The following is a 23,423-nucleotide window of genomic DNA, read 5'->3' on the forward strand; positions in this document are numbered from 1 at the left end:
GTAGTAAACTTCTCTGATGATGTGAACAATTAATCAATACAATAGCTTGCCTCCCAGAGTCGTTGGTGCTCCATCACTGGAGGTTTTCAAAAATGAACTAGACCAATCATTTGACCAAGATGTGGTCTCCTGCCTTGAGTAGGGGGTTGGACTAGAAGACCTCTGAGATACCTTTCAGCCTATAAGGAAGAAGGGTTTTCTTGATAGTCATACACATTATCACAATTATTCCTTCCTTGGAGAGATTCAGTTCAAGTCCATGCCCAATCATGGAAGCTATACAGGTGTCTTTGGACAAATCATTCTCTCTTAGCTCACCTCACCTCCTAAAGTTGTTCATGTAAGATAAAATGGAGGAGGAAGCATCTGTAAACTGCCTGGAGTTCCTGGAGGAAGAAAGGAATATAAATCTCACAAGTGCATAATACATTGATGAATAGTGTTCAGTTCAGTCGAAAGAACTTAGCCTCACTCTTCTGTCTTTCTTTTCTGTCCTACATCCACTGTAATTTGAAGTTAATGAATTTATACGCTGACATGTCCCTTTGTATTTTCTGCCATGTCCTGAATTGAGACAAATGTTCTCAGAATGAAGCAGTGAAGGATGAGTCACAGCTGAGCTATTAGAGGGAACAGCCTTTACCGGAAGATGAAATTAAAGAGAAAATACTGTAGCTTTTAGTTGAAGCTTTCATCAACATCCTGCGTTGCTGAATATGCTAAACAGAAGTGAACTGAAATCAGCTAATAATACGAGACTCCTCCTCTACTCGGTCTAAGCTGCTCCTGAAATTGCCAAATGGTGCTGTACTGGATTGAGATGAGAAGTTGTGCTTCTCATCTTACAATCGGCATGCCTGAAGCGGTTCTCACAAACACTAATGTTTATCTGGTAAGGTCTTAATAAAACAAGTCAATCGTGATGCAAATGACATGCAAATATAGCCTGAACCTATCCTGAACACACTGATAGACAACACATGTACACACTTCAACCCTCTGTGCAGAGAAGGTGCTTGTTAGCAGCAGGGGAAGGAAGGAAGGAAGGAAGGAAGGAAGGAAGGAAGGAAGGAAGGAAGGAAGGAAGGAAGGAAGGAAGGAAGGAAGGAAGGAAGGAAGGAAGGAAGACACACAAAATACTGCATTTGGAAAGCAAGAGAGAAATCTAGCCTGCCAAAAGGAAAATGCTGTTGCCCAGAGCAACCAACTAGTCCCATATCCCTGTAACTTCTGTGTACCTAGAAAGGAGTGATCATATGTAATTTGGGGGCCAGTTTTCATTTCTAATCTAGCATCAGTATTCCTATTAAAATTTGAGCTGAAAACATGCAGGATTTTTTTTTTTTAATGTCAAAATGCTGTTCTGGATTACCCCTTTTGGTCATTGATCATATTCTTTTTATTAAAAAGAAAAATATTCCTGAGTTGAGCCCAACTGTTTATAACTTTGTGGGGGAATACACATAGTCGTCTTTGAACTTATAATATTGGATATTGCCTTCTCCTGGGAAGTTTTCAATTTCCTAGTCTAGCCTACAGCCCTTGGGTTTGCTGGTTTATCCCATGGTCAAATTACAAACCAGATTAGCTTTTTGCGATCAGCCTGGATCAGTTAGGTGCTGCAACAGCTGTAACAAGTACTAAATTACTGACTGGATAATGCCCGCATAGTGGTTTTCCAACTTGGCAACTAAGAGGTGTAGACTTCAGCTCCTGGAATTCTGCAACCAGCATACTGGCTGTTCTGGGAATTCTGGGAGCTGAAGTCCACACATCTTAAAATTCTGAGTTTGAAAAACACTGTGTTATCAGTTATAGGAAGGTGGCATGCTACAAAGTAGCATAATCTGAGCAACAACAAAAAATAAAAATGATAGGCAGCAGGAACCAAGTTCTTTAATTGGAAATGTGCTCATGTGACCAGAAAAAAAGGACAAAGTTATGCTGGCTCAGCACCAAGCATCTTACAAGATGGGAGGTTAAAAAAATGACAGGCCGCATTTTTGGCAAATTTTTTGCCATTTTGCAGGTGCATATCCACGATCTCAAAATTCCCACGCACATTGTGTACGCCAGTCAATTTGTAATAAAACCTGAAAGAGAATCATAAGATCTGTCTAGCATTCTTATCTCTAATTAAACTTTAAGAAGAGGATAAGAGCAGAGTTACATGTAGGACGTGTCTCTCTATTAAAAGTAACTAAATCCCAGCCTACTAGCCTGACATCTGAGAAAAACTGAAACTGCAGTTCGGAAACTATTCTGCTGTGACACTACAGCAGAAGTATCCTACAGGAGGCCATTAAGAAGGTGAGAAATATGCCAAGTGAGACCTAATACAGAAGTAAATGTCTACATTCCATACCATATCACACTATAAGGTAGTGAATGTAGGCTCACAAAAGGAAAAATGTTATATAAGAAACGTTGGCGCTTAAGAGCCGTGGTAGCACAGTGGTTAGAGAGCAGCAGTTCGATTCTGACCAGCTCAAGGTTGACTCAGCCTTCCATTCTTCTGAAGTCGGTAAAAGGAGGACTCAGATTGTTGGGGGCAATAGGCTGACTCTGTAAACTGCTTAGACAGGGCTGTAGAAGCAGTATATAAGTCTAAGTGCTATTGCTATTACAGAAAGTAATTCAGTTCCTCGTGTACTGTGTTGAGTTCTGGGAACCACACATCAAGAAAGAGAAACTGGATGTGAGAGATTCAGCCTCAAAGCACAGAATGAAAAAATGCACTTCAGGAGAAATAAGAGCTATGGGCAGGAAATATTCCTTAATTAACTCACTATAAAGTTTGATGATAATTGTCTCTTACAGGTTTCAAGATTATATTTTTACCCCAGACTAACATTAGAGGTGCCATTTTGAAAACCATTGGTTTGTCCCTCTGGTCTGTCAATTACGTGGGAATTGACAGTGGAACAGATTGGGGGGGGAAAGGCAATAATGATTAAAAACTAAAAACTATACCCTTAAAAAAAGAGTATGAAGGATTGATGTTTTACTAAAAGGGGACATGATAGCATTTTTCAAATAACATGTAGAAGTCTATTAAGACTACCAAATAGTATAAGTATGCAACCTACAGAAGGTTGCCTTGTTATTGGAGATTTTCCAAGGCTGTAATCCAGGTAGGATCAACTCTATTGTTTCAGAGTTCAAAAGACATACAAGGGATTTAAATTACAAAAAGAAAGATTCCAGCTGAAAAGTTTTGTTTATTCGATCAATTTCTATGACCACCCATATCAGTCAATGATTCTGGGAGGCTTACAATTCAGAAAATATATTACAATTTTTTAAAAAAATTGAAACAATAAAAACAGGAATACCTGTAAGCAACAAAAACATGCAATTCAACATATACATGAGCAAGATATTTGGCCAGTTAGCAATATAGCCAGGAAATCAGTCCCTTGGAACATTTGGCAGAGCCAGGGCCCTAACATTAACAGCAGAACACAGAAAACTTCTGATTCTTCTTTTTTGGCATTTTCTTCAACATCTCAGAAAGCAGAAGTTACACACCTTAGGTTAGTATTTTCCTGAATTGAAGAATACTTCATATAAGGGTTATTTAATTAATAAAAAGTGTGGATTAATATTGATTATGTTTTGATATGTAGCTGAGACACCATGACTCCTTAGCTCAATAGCAGAACTGTAGGTCAGCTTCGCTTTGTGCTACATCCAGACTTGCAGAAGTATCATGTTGCATTCCTACATCTAACTCTCCTGAACAGAGAAATTGCCCCCAAATAGTACAACAATTGTTATTTATATTGTTTAAGGGAGATTGTGATGTGTTTAAGCTATCACTAAGCACACAGGTACAAACCCATATACACATGGGATTAGTCTTGCAACCATTCAACCAGAACACGGGGACTAGGTTTACACATCCCATTAAACTATTTGCCTTTGCCTTAGTATGTTGTACAAACCTACCCTTTGAGGCTTGTACACCATGATTCATGGCTTAGGTTATCTCTGAGATGCCACACAGTAATTTGATCTAGATACTGTATTTATTTAGTATAGCATTATGAACCGCAGTATCTTATCCAGCCATCTATAGTGGATAGAAGGAATGGCCTTGAGGAACAAGTGCTACCAAGACAACAGTCAGATAAAAGAAATCTAAGTCCAGGACAGAAATGTAATATGGAAAAGCATCTCAAGACCCCACTTAGTTCTCACAGAAATAAAGGGAAATAAGGGGGAAGCACATTCATACTTGCAAGATTTTGTTACTATAGCTTTACAATAAAAGTTCTATTAATCTGCTTGACTTTGGTTTCCTAGACTGGTCTACCTCTATATACATTTGCTTCTAATCAATCATACTTTTTAAAAAAATTATAAAGTATATTTTTTAAAAAATCAGAAACAAGGTCTTTCCTTCAGGATCCCCTTTTCAACAATGGGGACAGTGGACATGTAGCCCGCAGACATCTTAGTATTTCTATATTTTCATCCAATTTTTAAGACAATAACTATCTTCCAAATTGTGTTAAATCTGTTTAAAGAAAAGGAGATAGACCTTGTCCTCATATTTACAAAGAAGATAAAGACAACCAAAGGAAGGAAAAGAGAAGTGAAAGGCAAAGGACTGAGATCATGTATCATCAAGACCTTAATGAAATGGGCATCTATAATATGCTATTTAAACAGGTCACACTGATCACTCCAATGTATTCAAAGGTTTCTGTAAATGTATTTTCATATGATTTTCTGAAACTGTTTCATCAAATGTCATTTTAATTAAGGCTACCAGGCCTTGGTTGCAAAAATCCAAAGGCCAATAATTAATAATTATCTCTAATTCTTCACTGCCATCTAGTAATCATCCCGACTTTTGCTGCACAAATACAATATGCCTTTCACTGTTGGGTATGATGACCATCCTGGTGAGAGATCTTTCATTACCATCCTAATGCTTACAAATTTAGAAAACGAGAGTAATTTTGGCTACTCTCCCATTCTAATGTGATTTAAACAAATTTTTGCTACTTCCTCCTGTGTTTCTCTTTCCGAGAAAAGCTTCAATTGTTGATTTTATCCATGTCAAGTTCCGTAAAAGAGGAAGGACTTGAGCTTGATTGTGCATACATATTTATTAAGAAATAGCAATCAGTATTTCTATGAAATGAAGCTTTAGAAGGATGAAGATTCAAAATGGGGATCAATATGAAGTCACTGTTAATTCAAAATAAAGTAAGGTACAATAGCAAACTTGGAAGAAAAAGTTATTCCCAGCCTATTCTATTCAGACTTTCAAAGGTTTTTCAAAGCCAAGCTCTACAGATATTCAGAAAATTAGCCTATTAACTGATTTAACCCTCGGGGCCAGAATAGCATCATTTAATTCAGCTTGCATCAATGTCACATTCCATGCCCTGTAACTCCACAACATTGCAAGTATCTGGCATTTGGGTAGCATTTAAGATGGCTTAGTGAAACACTATCTATAGCTAGCTGTAACCCTAGCAAGAGCATTGCAAGCAAAAAATAGTGCAGCTTCCACAGGCCCCACATCCCTACTTCTCAGGGAAGAAAAACAGCCATCATATCCCTTAGCGCTTTGCAAATTATACATACACAGAGTCTTGTTTTGATTCTTCAGTATGAAATGGCCACAAGTACAAAGAGGCAGGATTTAAATAGAAAATAAGAGACGAAATAGAATAATAATGGTTTTCAGTCCACAATCGAAGTACAGAAACAGAAATGGAATGGAATATACAGGTAGTCGTCAGCTTATGACCACAATTGAGCCCAACATTTCTGTTGTTAAGTGAGACATTTGTTAAGTGAGTTTTGCCCCATTTTACAACCTTTTTTGCCTCGTTTGTTAAGTGAATCACTGCAGTTGGTAAGTTAGTAAGCCGGTTGTTAAGTGAAACTGGCTTCCCCATTGACTTTGCTTATCAGGTTGCAAAAGGTGATCACATGACCTTGGGACACAGCAACGGTCATAAATATGAACCAGATGCCAACCACCTGAATTTTGATCATATGAGCCATGGTGGCGCAGTGGTTAGAATCCAGTACTGCAGGCTACTTCTGCTGCCTGCCAGCAGTTTAGCCATTCGATTCTGACCGGTTCAAAGTTGACTCAGCCTTCCATCATTCTGATGGTAAAATGTGGACCCTAATTGTTGGGGGCAATATACTGACTCTGTAAATTTCTTAGAGAGGGCTGTAAAGCATTGTGAAGCTGTAGTTAAGTCTAAGTATTATTGCTATGATTGTGGGGATGCTGCAAAGATCGTAACTGTGAAAAACGATCATGTCACTTTTTTCAGTGCCATTGTAACTTGAACAGTCACTAAAATGAATTGCTGTAAGCCAAGAACTACCTGTACTCATACTGGTGAGTGATCTTAAGGGAGGTTCCAGAAGGGTGTTAGATCTCATGTGTTACATTCATTTATGAACAATCTGGAATTAAACTTGAACACCCTCAGCAAAGTGAGTCAAATTTTTTGATGATACCCTATTTCTCAAGAAGTCAAATCAAAGAGATTCTGGGCTACTCTAAAAGGGTTTTCTCAAAGTAAGCAATATGGCCCTTATATTGTAAAATAGAGTTTGCTTTAAGGAAGAGGAAACACAGCAATCAAAAGTGGAAGTTTCCCATATATACATTAATGGGAACTGAGCTGGCAATGAGGGATCAGAAAAGAGTTCCTGAAGTTATGTTCAACAGTTCCGTGAAAATGTCAGTGCAGCATAACTATTTAAAACAAGACAGCATGCAGAACATGGCTTCTGAAATACTTTCCAGTCCATTTATTAGTAGGAGCTACAGGAAGCACCGATATTTTATTCTGGGTAATGAAATTTAAATACCTGTGGGTATATATGTTTCTGCTCTCCTGTCACATTACAGTTGTATGGGTTTATGTCTATGGACGCACTAAGAAGGGCAGCATGGACAGTACACATGCTGCTCAGTGACACATGACTAGGAGGGAGGCATGATGACAGTCTTCTAAGCCCCCATCCCATAGGGGTGCATTGTGGAAATTTTTCAGAAACTCTTCTCCACAGCTCCCAGATACATCTAGTGCCGGGATGTCAAACTTGATTACATTGAGGGCCGCATCAGGGTTGTGACTGACCTTTTGGAGGCCGGGTGAGCATGGCCAGGGGGGATGGCAAGCATGATGTCACTCATGTTGATGGGCGCCTGTGGAGGCCCGAGTGCTCTGACAGTGAAAACAGGCTCCTAAGCTCAGTTTTCGGCTGGGACAGCCTCCTTCAACCCTTTGCCAGAGAAAACGGAGCTTGTGGGGGCCGTGTGTGGCCCTTGCGAGCTCTGTTTTTGCTGGCAGATGCACCACAGACCTGTCCTTCACTGTTTCCAGGGTATCCCCATGGGCCAGATCTAAGTACCCCGCAGGCTGGATCTGAGTTTGACACCCCTGATTTAGTGTGTCTTTCTCAAATCAAATGTGTCTTTAACTGGCTTCTTCCCTCACATCAACATGGTCCTATTCGGTTCAGCTTTCAAAGAGTTCCTGTGCTGACAGAGAGCTGGACAGACAGACAGGATCCCAAAGCCCTTTACATGCTTTCGTTCTGAGGATCCACAAGGATGGGGCGGTGACTAGAAAGGATTACAGTTGGCCTTAGATTTAAAATCATTTATTTAGCAACCATTTTAAGTTACCATGGGGCTGAATAAAGTGACTTACCACTGTCCTCCTAACACTTAAAATCACTGCAGCATTTCCACATAATCAAAATTCAGGCGGTTGGCAGCCAGTGTATATTTACAATGGAAGCATCCTGGAATCTGGTGTTTGCCATTTGAGACCTTCCCAACTGGCTTCTGACAAGCAAAGTCAATGGGGGAAGACAGATTTGCTTAGTGGCCATGTGATTCGCTTAATGACTATGGCGATTTGCTTGAACACCTTGGTAAAAAAGGTTGTAAAATCAGATGAGACTCATATAATTGGATCACTTAGCGACAGAAGTTTTGGTCCCAATTGTGGTTATATGCCAAGGATTATCTATAAAATGTTGGGTTGGAAATTTAAATTTTGTGTTGTTTTTATTCTGTGGAAAATTTTTTTAACTGTACATGAATGTATACATGTATATAGAAAGGGCAACCCAAAAAATCACAGACATTAAGATATTTTAGCTTGATGAAAATGGAAAAATGTAATAGACACATATAAAATCATGCAGGTAATGGAAAAAGTAGAGAAAAGTTGATGGTTCTAATTCATCATTTATTTAGATTATTAGATTATTTACTTAGATTGTTTAAATTTTATCCTACTGCATTTATTTAAAATTAGCTTTGGAATTGTGTGTATATTTCCATTGCAGTAGCTTTTGTACAGTTGCACTTTTAGATTGGAGCATTTTACTGCATTGCGTTTCAATCTGATAGTCTGTTCTTTTTAAATTCCTAAACAAGGAGATCTTTTCTGAACCATCTCAAAGTCCTTTGAAGAACTTATTACTGTCAAAACATTTTTTCTTTAAAATACTTCATGGATGAATCAGGATCACTCTTGTGCAGTAACACCCCTCTTCTTTATCAAAAATTTTGCATGAGTATTTTCTACCCTAATATTCACTACTGAAGATTCCATGGGAGACATTTATTTACTCAACAACAGGCTGTCCCACAGTTATAGAGATGCAAAGAAGGTAGAATAGAATATCTGATGATATGTAATAATCTACAATGAATCATTATCAGTTAAATATGAAACTGCAGGTGAAGGGCCTTTCTTTCCTTGCACACAGTCAAAGTACAAGTATGCATTGGAGCATTTTTTTCCTGCAGTGTCCTCATGATGTTGCCTACATCCTTTGATATATTGGGGTTAAAACAATGTTTTTCTCTTAGGCTTATATCAACCAAAGGCAGCCCTAAGATGCATAAATGATGGTTATCATTTCAGAGGCAAAGCCAAGAGACCTGCTGGGATCTGAACAGTATTTATTAAACACTTCAGACTGATGTAGACATACCCTCTGTTCTCTATATCCTCTGCTCAGGATCACCTGCTGCCATTCTGCTGTTTCTTTAAAGGGAAGGACCCAGGAACCCTCGCTTGGTGCTTTGTCAGAATTGAGTAATAGCACTGCTGCGCTCTACAGTCCTGTAAAAGTGCTTTAACTCTAAGGTTCTTACCAATTTAGTTTAGCTTGTAATAGCAAAGCAGTGGGACAATGGGATCAACTCACTCGTCCATTCCCTCCTGACCAGAACACAGAAAATCTGGAAGACCTCATTTATTCCATACACAAGAAAAGGAGAGGAGAAGAGGAGATTCTAAATAAAGGTATTCATTGTGATTCAGCTCCCTTCCTGACTCCAGTTTTTTGATCTTCTTAATTTATTAATCTATAAATAGGAGGAGGAGGAGGAGGAGCATAGAATGGGCCAAGGGCAGATACATAAAGTTCTGCAACCAGCCTTCCTCATTCCAGTTGCAATGTCATAATTGGCGAGAGTTCGTTCTTTGTCTGTTGATGCACAAAAGAGAGCTGAAAAGTTCAAGGACTCAATCAACCCCTTTGGTAATCATGCCCATTTCTAAAACAGGCCATCAACTTTCAGACAGCAAATTAGAAGAAACACATAAGGAGCTGCACAGAGATCAGCAATTATATAAGTTTGTCTTAGTATAATTTTCTGTCAATTCAAGCATAAGGAAAGTCCTAAAGGGGCCCACACTGTACATAAATACATGTGCTGTGCATCGATATAAGGTTTTCTGATTAAAATCAAAATTCCAACTCAAACAATTAACATTAACAACATTTCTAACAGGAAAAGTCCTCTAAACTTGTCAACAATATAAAATAAAGACAGGACAATATCAATCAAATAAAGAATATATGGAATTTTAAAAAACTATTTTTATTTCGTAACAGCTCTTCAGAGACTAGATAAGTCTTAAGGGAAATTGAACAATATTAACATTAATAGCTCAGCTACTTTCTGCCACATCTTTTTCAAAGAAAGAATGATCAATCCAGGACTCATTGCTTTAATTAAAAATTTAAATGGATTTTTAAAATGTTTTATTGCACATAAGAAAAGAAGATTTACACCAAAGTTCCTTTATGTGAGGCAATGTTCATAACAAGGAATGTATTATCTACAATATATAAAAGATGTGCCTTATGTTTGAGCAACACAGAAATTTGGTAAACAAGACAGAAGGAGCAGGTTATTTCAGAATTGTCAAGTGTATTGTAATTAAATAGAATCCTCCTTTGTGAGATCCAAATGTTCCCTGTTTGCCTTTTTGAAAGTCCATTAGTTACACAGGAATATTAACCAAATGCTTATTTGCAGCTTAATATCTTCAGAAATGAGCACTGAGAACACATTTTAAAAATAGTTTCCTGCCTTTAAATCCCATACTCTCAGGATAAGTCAAAGCACATAGTATCATTTCTAGCAATACTTTCTCCCTGAAAAATGATGTTTTGTGCTAATCTGATGCCACTATGAAGAGATTTGTTTACTTATTTTATGTTCTCCAGTGCTCAGTAGTAACACACTCCTCCATGGCATTCAAAGAGAGGTGTTGTTGGCCCACTGTAATTTGATGTGTTCATTGTAAACCAGGGGTGTCAAACTCAAGGCCCGTGCATAGATCTGACTCGTGGGGCCGCCCTGGAAATGCATGCGATCCTCCCAGGCTCCATTTTCACTGGTAGAGGGCTGCAGAGGGCATTGCAGCTGAAAACAGGGCCGGGGTGCATGTGCCTCAGTTTTCGCTGGCAGATGCCTGGCAAAACAAACTAAAAGCAAAACAAAACAAAAGAAGAAATGTTTCCCCTTTTGCATCTGAGCATCCAAGAAGGGACAGGAAAGGAGAAAGGGAAAGAGAGAAGAAAAAGAAGGGAAGATGGGGGGGGGCGGGAGGAAGAAAAAAGGAAAGAGGGAAAGGAAGAAGAAAGGAGAATGAAGAGGGAAGGAAGGAAGGAAGGAAGGAAGGCGATTATAATGAGAGGGAGGGGAGGTCTGAGGGAAATCCTGCCTTAGCACTTGGCCATCACAGGTACCCCCAACACGAGTGACATTGAGCTGGCCACGCCCACCCTGGCCCCCCAAGGTCAAGCACAACCCTCATGCAGACCTCTGTGAAATCTAGTTTGACACCCCTGTTGTAAACTAATACTATAATCCAGGTTTCCCAAGGCCCAAATTCACATTTTCCATCAACAGTCCTCCCAAATCCTACTCTATAGAGAGATTACCAATAGGCTTCTGAGGGCAATTCAGGATGTTGGTTGCCTATATTGTAAAGCCCTTCCTGGCACGGGAGCTGGTTATTTAAAGAAATAGTGAAGACTGTCTGTCTTCTATGGCTTCTGCCTGGCCTGTATTAATGGGCAGATTTGCATGTTCCAGGTGCCATCGATTAAGCAGTGCCTCCTGATGGGATCTAGGAAGTGTGCCTTCCCTGTTGCAGTGTTTGCCCTCTGGAACACTGTTCCTCTCCAAATATGCCTGGTCCTCTCTATGGCTATGTTCGAAAGAATAGAGTTAGAGTAAGTACTGTGTCTCTCTCTTAATGATTGCTTTACTTCTGAAGCTTGGGTGGGGTTTTGTTGTTGTTCTTTTAACTGTATTCTTCATATTGTTACCACTCATTAGAGACCTGGGTGGCCTTATAAAATTCCAAGATAATAAATAAACATGAATCACAATCAGATCACTGCTATGGTAAATATTTGCAAGCTGCACAAGTGTAAGACTTTTACAGCTATAAAATTAGCATACTTGAGATGCATTGCTGTCTCTAAGAATATGAATATGCGCTGTCAAAATGAAATTTATATTTAAAAATTGTGTACTTATACCACCCCATTGTAATAGCTATTGTTATCTTAAAAATAGCAATAAGCAATAAAATTCAATCTAATAATTAAAAACAAAAAGGCAGTTTCCCAACAAAAGCAACAAAACATTGACTATTCCTGAAGCTTTTTTAAAAAAAAACTATTTTTAACAGTCAAATGAGATTCTGATGGAGTTCTAATGTTAATTTGATCAAAAGCTAAGCCACTAGCAATCCCACTATTAGAAAATATCAAGAGACAGCTTGCATATAAATAGTATTTTTTAAAAAAGCTTAGATATTTATAACATGAACAAAATGACAACAGAGTTATATAAACCAAATAAATAAATAATTCCTGTGACTTCTGTATTTCAAGAACATGTCTAGGGTCGGTCTGAGTTAGACAATACCAAAATCAAATCAAATCAAATAATGTTCTATTTATACTCCATTCGACGCCACCACATCTTATGAGACGGGCAGCAATATAAATATGATAAATAAATATGCATTTGCACCTGTCTCTCTTTATAGCTTTATTTAACAGTCTGCTCCCCACTTTTGTGCAGGAGGGCCAATTTTAAGCTTTCTCATAGTTTTGCATTTATAGACTTGCTCGTTTTGTTTCTCACCGACTGTGTGAAAACTGACTCTTTACACACCTTTAATTACCCCAAGTTTCTATCTATTTTTCAGTAGAACTAGGGAAACTGGGAGGAAATTCATTTATTTTTATTTTAACCAACAATCAAATGTCCTTGAAAATCATGATTGCAGATCACGATTTGCAGCCACCTGGATCTAACCTCTGTATCTTCTTTATCAAAACACCTTTTCTGATTAAACTTGAAATCAATTCCTAAAATATTTATGTTCCTTAGTTTTCAAAGGGAATAGGCAACTATAGGGTAGCAAATACAGCTAGAAAGAAATCTACAGCACTAAATCCATAGATTATAAATATATCGGAATTTGGAAGTTGTCTTTTTTTCATAAGTGGTCAGTTACAGAAATGTTACAAAGCCACTCTATTTAAGGGAATACCATTTTTCTCAATTAAAAATATACTTTTGTTACAAAAACCAAATTAAATACATTTCTTTCTTGTTATTCTCTTCTATAAATTCTTCCAATTCCATTTTCACTATTAAGTGAAATATTATATTTCACTTATATAATATAGCAAACAAATGGAAACCAGTACATAAACATATATTCCCTCAATGAGGAATGTTTTTGAAAATTTGAGATAAGATGAATAATTCCTCTTCTCTTGTTTATGCACAATAAGCAGCCCACTTTAGCTATAATTTCCCTTTGCTCTATTGATATCAAGGACTATTTTAGAATATTCAAAATCCTTTACATGCCACTGGCAATATATGTTTTTTATTTTCCTCTTACATAAAGCAATATTCTATGCATGATAAATGGCTTCTGCTGTCACCATATACTTTTCTGAATTTTACAGATATTGAGCTATAAAACAGCATTCATTTTCCTTCTGCTACCACTTTCAATCCAAGTTCCATAAATTGTAACAATTCTTAATTCCACACATTTAGTGGTTAGAGTTGATGACTTACAAAGAGCAACACAAATCATTGAAGTACCACTAATTCTGTCATAAAGCAATGGTGGGCGTGCAATCTGGCTCAGTTTTTCTCTTGTTTTCTAAATTATTGTAATAACAGAAGCTCCAGCTTTTCCTTTAAAAATGAGGCTAATGATTCACCAACTGAGATGCAAAAGCCTCCCTGCAATCAATTTGATTTTATACAAAACTTCCACACTGAAAAAGGCATGGTGTGTTCCCCAAACAGGATGCCAGCAGGCTAATCTAGGGATTGTAGGCCAGACCATGTGGCACACAGACCTCTTTCAAAGGACAGACTGACACTGCTTAATGCCTGGGATAGGCGTCTGCCTCAAGGCAGGTTTGGCCCTGCTGCCCATCACTAACCTTTCTAGAATTCCACAAAATGACACAATGGATAGCATTTTTCTATGAGTCCCTCTGGAACATTAAAAAACCAGGCTGAAAAGACCTAGATTCCCATTTCCTTCCCATCCTATCAGGGTTAAAGTTCTCTGAGGAGAACAAAATCTTTCAGAGATGCAAAATTAAATCTACCAAATCCTCTCTAGTACAGTGTATCTTAAGCTTGGCAGCTGTGTGGACTTCAACTCCCAGAATTTCTGAGCCAGTGTGCTGGCTGGGAAATTCTGAGAGCTGACATCCACACAACTTCAAGTTGCCAAATGTGAGAAATACTGATATAGATTTTTATTTTTTTTAAAGAAAAGGGCAAGTATCTGGAGAAAGTATAACGGAAGTTATGGCAATTGTGCAAGAGAACTAGCATGAGAAGTAATGAGAAGAGAAGACAATTTGGAACAAAAATCATAGATTTTTTTTAAAGCATTTTTTTAATGCTTTCTTTAAAGAACAGGTTTTATTCGTTGCTCATTCCTAGCAACTTTTAAAGATAATGTGAAAATATAAGAATAATGAAATCATTATTAGACAGCTCCTCCAAAGATAGTGATTTTGTAGTTATTGTCTTATAATATTCATGGAACTCTCACTGACAAAATGAAAAAAAAATGTTACATCATGTATGCAAAGGGAACAATGTGTCTTCCAAAATATGGGTTATTAGTGCTACCCACACATTCCAGCATAAATAAGCATTCAGGAGTAGAAACATGATCATTCTTAACCTATTATTTCCTTTACTCTAATGGATCTGGGGAAAAAAACAGCTCAACATGCAAATTTCATTATTTTAGAAAACACTAAGCACTACTCCATACCAAATATATTGATTTATCACTGATGCTATTAAGTTTTTAAAAAAGAAAAGAAAAGCTTGTGTGTTACGTTTGGTTTTACATACCCACCCCAAAGTCTGGAAGACTCTTGCATAAAGGTCATTAATTCTAAACAAAGTTGCAGTACCTTTGATAAACAACACAAGAAAGGAACCTAAGAGAAATGTCAATATGAGGACTAAAGCTATCTATTATGTGGCAGGAAAAAAAACTTCTGTCTCAAACTGTTTATTTGTGGTAACATTAATCCAGGACACCAATAGTCATTTTGAGCAGACACAACATTTACTATAACATAATGAAATAGAACTTGAAACTATTCAAAGCCAGTCAAGAATTTCCTTGGGTGGTACAAAACCAACTTAAAAGTGATATATTGTTAAGAGCCATTTTTTAACATATCATATGACTGACAGGAAAAAAGATAGCTCAGATATAAAAGTCATATTTCCAAATTAGCTTTGCCCATCTGATTCCTCTTGTGCATCAAATATACAGCGACTATATCAGTCTTCCCGGTTTGGTGCCTTCCAGGTGTGTTAAACTGCAGTTCTCTGATTTCTTATGCTGATGGTAGTACTGGCAGGGAATTCTGGGAGTCAAATGGCATGCTAGTTGAGCATTCTCAAAAGTTTGGCATAACTAAAGGGTGTGGAAAAAGCTGGGGTAGATTATATGAGCAGAAAGGCCAATAGTCTGGTCTGATGTACGGTAGAATAAGTAAGAATTGTAAGAATTTATGATAGGCATTTTTAAGGAACTATTACACTATATACCTCATGTCTAACTTTTTCAAGAGGATCACAAATAATGAAACACAGTACTGAATTCAGGATTGACCTTTATGCACAGAAAGGAGGAACTGGGAGTTAGTAAACATCTCAACTGAGAAAAGCATGGGTTCCTTTTTCTTATTACAAACCTGTCTATTCTTTCCCATTCCACACTGATCCAGGAAATCCTTCAACTCTTATGAGGCCTTTCATTTATGCTCTGGAACCAAAGCATGACGTCAAGAGCAGGAGATTGAAGTTATTATATCAAATATCATTTTTTATATTTCATCCCCCTCCATTCCTATATCTCATTGCCACCAAATTGCAGGCAGCCATTCCAAGCAGCCTTGAGTTCCCACAAGACTTCAAACTGACCATCTGTGAATTACAGAAATGAACATTTGCCTTCTGGATAAATATAGAAGAAATCTCCTGCATCTGTTACACAGATGACTAAAAAATTCAACCACCTGTCATTAATTTTGACGTAGTTACTATGAGCTACACAAGATGACTTCATCGTTTCATTTCTAGTCCATGTTATAATTTATTTCAAATTTCTGTTTAATATCATCATCTTTTAGAATGAAGTCCATAGTTATCTGGAGAAGTTTACAAAGTTACGGAAAGCCCAAATGCTCCTAGAACTGTGTACAGATGGAAATTGGAGTTCCTTTCTAAGCATAATAGTCAAAAATTCCTCATCCTCTCTCAATTTTCTCTAGAATTGAACTTGCTGGGATATACACTGTATTTTCAAAGTTCATTCTCAGGTGATGTAACAGCACACAAAAGGTCATAAACTGCTCCTATGGATTGCTAATCTCCAAGGATTGTTCAGAAAACACGGTGTTACATTCTGCCTTCCTCTACTGTACAACATGCACTAGAACTCTGCAATACCAGCTGGCATCCATGCCAGGGACAAGTGATAAAACAAGCATCAGACATCAACATGCAAGTATGTAAGGGCAGGGTGTGCATCATGATATCACATACACCTCAAAATGTCATGTATTTGATGTGATCTCAGTTTGCTGTGGATGTCTATGACAATACTGAGAGTAGATTACAGAATTCCTTGTAGGTGACTTAAATGGGTTATTCTTTGACATCAGTGATTGAGTGTCACTGTATTAAAAGCACACCTGGAATGTTTATATTCCATCATATCCCAACATATATCCCAGCACATAAAGAATGGTTACTGAAACTGGATATGTCAAGTTTAATGAAAAGAAGGACTAGGGGTGACATGTTCCAATATCTCAGGGGCTGCACAAAGAAGAGGGGCTCAACCTATTCTCCAAAGCATCTGAAGGCAGGACAAGAAGCAATGGATGGAAGCTAGTCAATGAGAGAAGCAACCTAGAATTAAGTAGAAATTTCCTGACAGTTAGAACAATTAATCAGTGGAACAACTTGCCTCCAGAAATTGGGAATGCTCCAACACAGGAAGTTTTTAAGAAGAGAATCATTTTCCTGCCTGAGCAGGGAGTTGGACTAGAACAGTGGTCGCCAACCAGTGGGCCAGGGACCACTGGTGGTCCACAAGAAAATTTTGGTGATTCACAGAGAGATGTCACCCCCAAACACCCCCCAAAGTAATTAATCCAGGCTGTGTGGGAACACAAGGCTGTACTGCCCACATGGCCCAGGGGAACACAAGGCTTGCATCGCTTGCATTGTGCACAACACAAGGTAGTGAGGGGAGGGGGGAATTTTCCCCACTCACCCCACATGCCTCGCCTAGTCAATGGGCTGCTTCTTTCCACTACTTTCTTCTTCTGCTTTTGGCTGCATGCAAGGAAAGCAGCAAAAGTCTTTCTTTCTCTGCCCTCAAACTCTTTGGGACCCTGCAAGGCACCCTGCTCCAAGAGGCTGCACCGGCATGACAAGTCTCACAAACAGTCATTTCTGGAAGAGTTTGGGGCAGAGAAAGAAAGACTTTTGCTGCTTCTGCTGCTTTCTTTGCATAAAGCCAAAAGTCAGTCTCTCTCTCTCTCTCTCTCTCTCTCTCTCTCTCTCTCTCTGAGAACGAAGCTGGAGATGGTATCCTATGGTCCCAAATAAGGAATGATCGATAGGTAGGAAAAAGGGATGGGGAATTTTCCTGGAGATTTTTGGGGGGATTTCCCAGAGTCTCTGCTGCTTCCTGCAGAGACCCTGGGAAAATGTCAGCAAGCCACCATCAGTCAAAATTCATATTAGTGGTCTGCGGGATTTAAAATTATGAGTTTGGTGATCCCTGAGGTCCAAAAGGTTGGCTACCCCTGGACTAGAAAACCTTTGAGGTCCCTTCCAACTCTGTTATTCTATTCTATTCTATTCTGTTCTGTTCTGTTCTGTTCTGTTCTGTTCTATTCTATTCTATCCCAAGTCCATATCTTAATCTGTAAAGAGACATAAAAAAGTAAAAGCTCAATTACTCCTTAGTTAAATAGACAACCCTGTATTTGAAACCCTGTATTTGAATTCTTGGAAAGCTGAAAAGGAGAAAATACACAAATACATCCTTAGCTTTATTTTTGTGGAACGTTTACCAAAACCAAAGTTCTTAAAACATTTACAAAATCATTTCACAATAATCAGTGATAGCATTCCAAGAACCTGTTCACAATCTAAAGTAACCTTCCTCAATATGTATTAGGATTATATCTTTCAGAAATCCCAGCCAGCAATACCAATGGGATCCCAATCATTCTGGAAGACAAAACGTTATGGTGTAGAAGAAACTAGTTAGCACTAAGCCAGTCTTCAAACTAAATATTCTATAAACCTAATTAATATCTTCATGAGAAAGCAGAGGGATCTCCCTCAAAATGACCATGAGGTTTATCAAAGAAAACAGGGTGCAGATTAATCCTTCAGCATTTCAGCTTCTGAAAAGCAAACCAGGAATATCTTTGTATAATAAAATCATTTCCTTATTTTGCAATGTATTTCATAAAGGGTGACTCCCAGAACAAGACTCTATAAATCTGTAAAGAGTTTAAAACAGATGTTTTGGATCAACTTTCCTGCCAGCATGACCAATGACCAGAAACTGTGTAAATGTAGTTCAAAACATCTGGAGGACATAAGATTACTTTTTAACTAAAGATTTACTTTTTAAGATACTCTTGAGTCAAACACAACTCCCAGTAACTACATGAACACATTTCTTCACAAAAGAATGTAAATTGCTTGCTATTGTCTTCTTCTGAAATATTTGTTATTTGGTTGGTTATTAAATTAATATCCACTGCAAATAGTCAATCAGTCTCTTTGTTTACAACAAGCAAAGCATAAATAACTGCTGCGATTACATTTTAAACATTAAAAAATAAAAGCAATTCAAACCACAAATACAGTAATAATAATCAAACTACAAATGATCAATTGATCAAGGACATTATTTGCATTATTTTAATCTCCTTAAAGAATCCAAAACACTTTAATTTCAATTAACTTTCAGAAAGTTAACAATGTGGGAGCAAGCCTGATTTCCATAAAATATGCACCATCATGGAAAAGCAACACCTATCTAGTTCTGCTCCACTACGACATTCAAAGTAGGAAATCACCTCCAAGAACATAAAGGCAGCCTCATGCAGAGCGCATTGCAATAGTTCAAGTGAGCAATGATGGCAGAATGCATCACTGTTGCAGGCAGAATGCATCACTGTTGCAAGCAGAATGCATTACTGTTGCAAAATCTTCATGTAGGGCTGCAATTGGCACATCAAACAAAATTGGGCACCTCTACCTCACTAAATCATGAACTTGTTCTTTCAGAAGTAGTATCACCCCCTCAAGAGACAACACCAGAACTGACAGAAAATTTTGATGTACAAACAATCTGTTTTGCCAGGATTTATCCTCAATCTTTTCCATGTCATCCAGATCACAACTGCACCATAAGAGATACCATAAGCTTTCTCAATTGTAATTTTCAACGCCCCTCTATTTCTGGAAATACCAAGACCAGACAACCTATGGCCCTCCAGCTGTTGTTAAACTACAATTCCCAGCAGTCACACCCACTCTCTTTTACAAAGATAAAGGATGTAGGGAAGTATACTTCAGCAATATATGAAGGATTATACTATATATTTGTGGTGGATTTCAGGAAACAGGAAGAAGACTTATGTAGATATGAGAAGAGGCAGCCCACCCAGAGTTGAGATTGTGCAACATTTCAAAGAGACTTATACTGGATTCAAGCTTAAATGGCAGTAATATTTTAACCCATTATTTAAAATAAGAAATACTATTCTCATGGTGGAAGAAGAGACAAATTAAGGAATATTTACTGCAAAACAGCAATGGAGCAGTATAGTTTGTTTATGTGTATCTACCAGCTGAAACCTGCCATAGAGTTGTTGCCATACTTTGTAAGGGTAAGATAACTTTGGACAGTATAATGCAACTCATCAACAGGCAAAGGCTTCTCCTATGAATAGATCTGGCTCATTTAGAAACATGATTCAGTTCAATTATCTTAGATGAGAAGAAGTAGTTAAGAAACTTTTCCTCTAATATTTAGTTTCCCATCCTCAGGACTAGCCCATCTGCTGAGGATGGAATCACAAAACTCCTTTGCAAGACAGGCAGGAGATCCTGGAACTGCCAGCTGTCTGCAAGGACAGCTGTTTGAAGTCAATTTAGTTAGCACTTACATAGCTCACCCCTTCACAAAAGTCCAAATATACAAAGAGGAGTCCAATGCAAGCCATGATAACATCATGCATGTCACAGTATCATTGCAATATGTAATTTGTTATCATTTGCACAATGAAGTCATGATGCTTGTGCTATCACTCCCCTACTCCCCAGATACCTACAAACATATGTTTGTCTTTGTGTTTAAAGTCCTGCTCCCATTGCTGTCATAGGGTGGAAGCGAGGCATGAAATCAAGAATAGGAATTTGGCAAAGGTCTTTCTCCAGAGTGAAAAAAATTCCTGGCCATCTGGACAATTCCACAGTGAGATGAAGAAATTCTCCATTATCCGCCTTCCCAAACCAAGGTTTTTCATACGAGAAAATCTCCAGGAATGAAATACCGGCCATCCTCAGCAGGCTTCAAGAAGATTGGTAGGGTCACACACTCAACAGATGAATCGTACCTAAGGGACGGTGAAAGTGTGATGGGGCACCCAAAATAAAAAGGAAGCTTCCTCTTTTTTCTACCACCATCCAGAGATAGCTGCATGGTGTCTGTTAAGCTTTGCCAGGATGGTCAAGTGTCTGGGAACAAAAACAGGATAAGACCATTCCAGGATTAGTGCTTAGTGTTTATCACTTTACCACAGCAGTTGTGGAGGTCCAAAAGCCAAATCGCCCCAAACCATCCAATGAATCATTCAGATAGTGGTACATTTGAACCTGGATCTCCCAATATACAGCAGCAGCTGGTACCATAGAGACAAGAGACACAGAGTATTGAATTAAATTCCATGCTCCCATTTATTAACCCTAATGGTTCGAGAAAGATTTTCCAGTGGTGAAATATAGGTAGTCCTCAACTTACGACCACAACTGAGCCCAAAATTTCTGTTGCTAAGCAAAACAGTTAAGTGAGTTTTGCTCCATTTTACCTTTCCTTGCCACAGTTGTTAAGTGGATCAATGCAGCTGTTAAATTAGTAAGTCAGTTGTTAAGTGAATCTGGCTTCCTTCCGACATTGGCTTTGTCAGAGGCTCACAATAGGGGATCACATGAACCCAGGACAATGCAACCGTCATAAATACTGGCCAGTTGCCAAACATCTTAATTTTGATCATGTGACCACAGGGATGCTGTGATGGTTGTGTGAAAAGCCACTGTCCCTTTTTCCAGTGCCACTGTAACTTTGAACAGTCACTAAATGAATTGTTGCAAGTCAAGGACTACCTGAACTCTGCCCTTATTGGTATAAATGACTTTGGGGGGGAGAGGAATCCAAGGTGTGTAAGAAAGGCAGTTTTAAGAGCTTGTCACTACTGCTGGGAGATTTGGGGTCGGGATTTTGGCGAGTGAAGTTTCCAATCTGTCTCCGGCCAGATGAGAAGGTGCAGAAAAAGAAAACCAGGCAACAAGGCAACAAGCAATCCGGATCAAAACAGAAAGCGGCAGCACCACCACCCACAGCAGTTTCTCCGCCTCTTCTTATATACCGCTTCACAGTGCTTTACATCACTCTCAAAGCAGTTTCAGCCTATTGCACCCCCAACAATTTGGGTCCTCATTTTACCCACCTCGGAAGGATGGAAGGCTGAGTCAACCTTGAGCCTGGTGAGATTCGAACTGCCAAATTGCAGGCTGCCGGCAGTCTATGCAACACTTCTGCCGTCCTTCCCACACACACCCCACCTGTGCAAGGGTGTGGGGGGGGGGGGGCAAGATGAGCAAGTCCGATGGCTACCACGGCCACCTTCCCTCGACGCCCGCCCCCCCCCTTGGGCCAACCTAAGCTCTCGCAGAGCCTCTTCCGAAAGCCGCTTTATCCCAATAAGCCCTTTCTCGCGGCCTGACCTCGCACCTCAAGTTAAAAGGGGAAAGTAAAAAAAAGGCGGAGGGAAGAGAAGAGCCGGGTTTACGGGCAAGGCAAAGTGCGGGCGCTTCGCTCTCCCCTTCAGCCCGCCTTCACGCCTGTAGAGATCCTCAGTCATCCAGGTCACGGTTATCCCCAAGGCGCTTTTTTTCAGGAAGCAACTGGACTTTCTTGGTTTTTTTTTCTTCTTCTTCTTTTGAAGACGTTTCTCTTCTCACGACCAGCTGTCTGCAAGGAATATCAATCCCTCCATTCCCCTACAGTCCTGTCAGAACTGAAGAAACTTCTTGGATGAGAGGCGAAACGTCTTCAAAGAAAGCCCAGTTGTCTCCTGAAAAAAGCACCTTTGGGACTTCACGCCTAAAGGGAACGGGGGGGGGGGGGGGGGGAACGGAGCCTTTCCCCAAGCCAGGAAAGGGGGAGGTGAGAAACCCCCACTCAGTTTAGGAGCCCCCGGGGGACGGAGCCGGCAGTCGGTCCCAAAGGCAGAAGCCGCTCCAAGAGTCCCTTCCAGGGGAAATTCCCGAGGGAGAATTTGCAACCGAAGCCTCTTTACCTTAAAGGAGAGGGAAGGGAGGGGGGAGCGGGGAGGGGAGGTTTTGAAGAGACTGATAAGCTCGCTTCTGCCGAAGGAAGACGGGAAAGGGAAATCTCGCCCGCAATTTCATCTGACGTAATTTGAGCCGCGGCCGATCTGTGGTTTTTTTTTTTCCCTTTTAACCCTGAAAAGATCAGCGATCTTTTGCAAGCCAGCCCCCTTTTGTAAGAAGCGGAGCTCTCGGAAGCCAGCCAGTCACACAAAAAAAGCACATACACACACACACACACACACACACCCCTTTTTTTTCTTTTTTCTTTCCTCCGTTCATTAATCCCGCGCCGAAACTTGGTCACCGAACTTAAGTTTTGAGAATTTTAAACCAAAACGAGGCAGCGGAGAGGGCCCGCTCTCCTTCAACCCCGAGCCGCGCTCATTCTCTCTCGCTTCGACCGGAGCGACCAGAAATAGCCGGCATCCTGCGTCAGTCGGGAAGCGCGCGAGTGTGGGGTTTATTTTTTTTCCCCTCCCTCATTTTTTGCCTCGGTCCGAGCGCTGCTTTGCCAAACCGGCACGGTGAAGTGTACGGGGAAGGGGACTGGGGAGGCTGAAGCCTCAACCGCCCCTCCCTCATGTTGCCGACGCCCCGGATCGATAAAACAGGACTTAAAAAAAAAAAAAAGAGGGATCAGATGATGGGGATTATCTTTCGACCCATAGCAGCAGCGTGCAGATAAACGGGCGCCTATAATAACCTTCGCTGCTCCGCCCCTCGGCTGGGAATTTAATGGGGGACGGCCCGGGGGAAAAGAGCGGCGGAAAAAGACACTACTCCGATCGCAGCGATCCAAAATCCAGCTCAGGTTCTCGACCCGCCGCTTTCCAGATGCGTTAAAAAGAACTAAGCAGCTTCCGGC

At 39.6% G+C, this 23,423-nt stretch overlaps 1 protein-coding gene across 31 annotated transcripts in view; it reads right to left on the reverse strand.

Annotated features, from left to right (window-relative positions):
* The window catches only part of BIN1 (bridging integrator 1), a 109,528-nt gene that overhangs the window by 85,316 nt on the left and 789 nt on the right, over window positions 1–23,423 (reverse strand). The gene's annotated exons all lie outside the window — the stretch shown is intronic.

Source organism: Pseudonaja textilis, chromosome 1 (genome assembly GCF_049901715.1).
Source record: "Pseudonaja textilis isolate UNSWEBS1 chromosome 1, rPseTex1.2, whole genome shotgun sequence".
NCBI classification, from domain to species: Eukaryota; Metazoa; Chordata; class Lepidosauria; order Squamata; family Elapidae; genus Pseudonaja; species Pseudonaja textilis.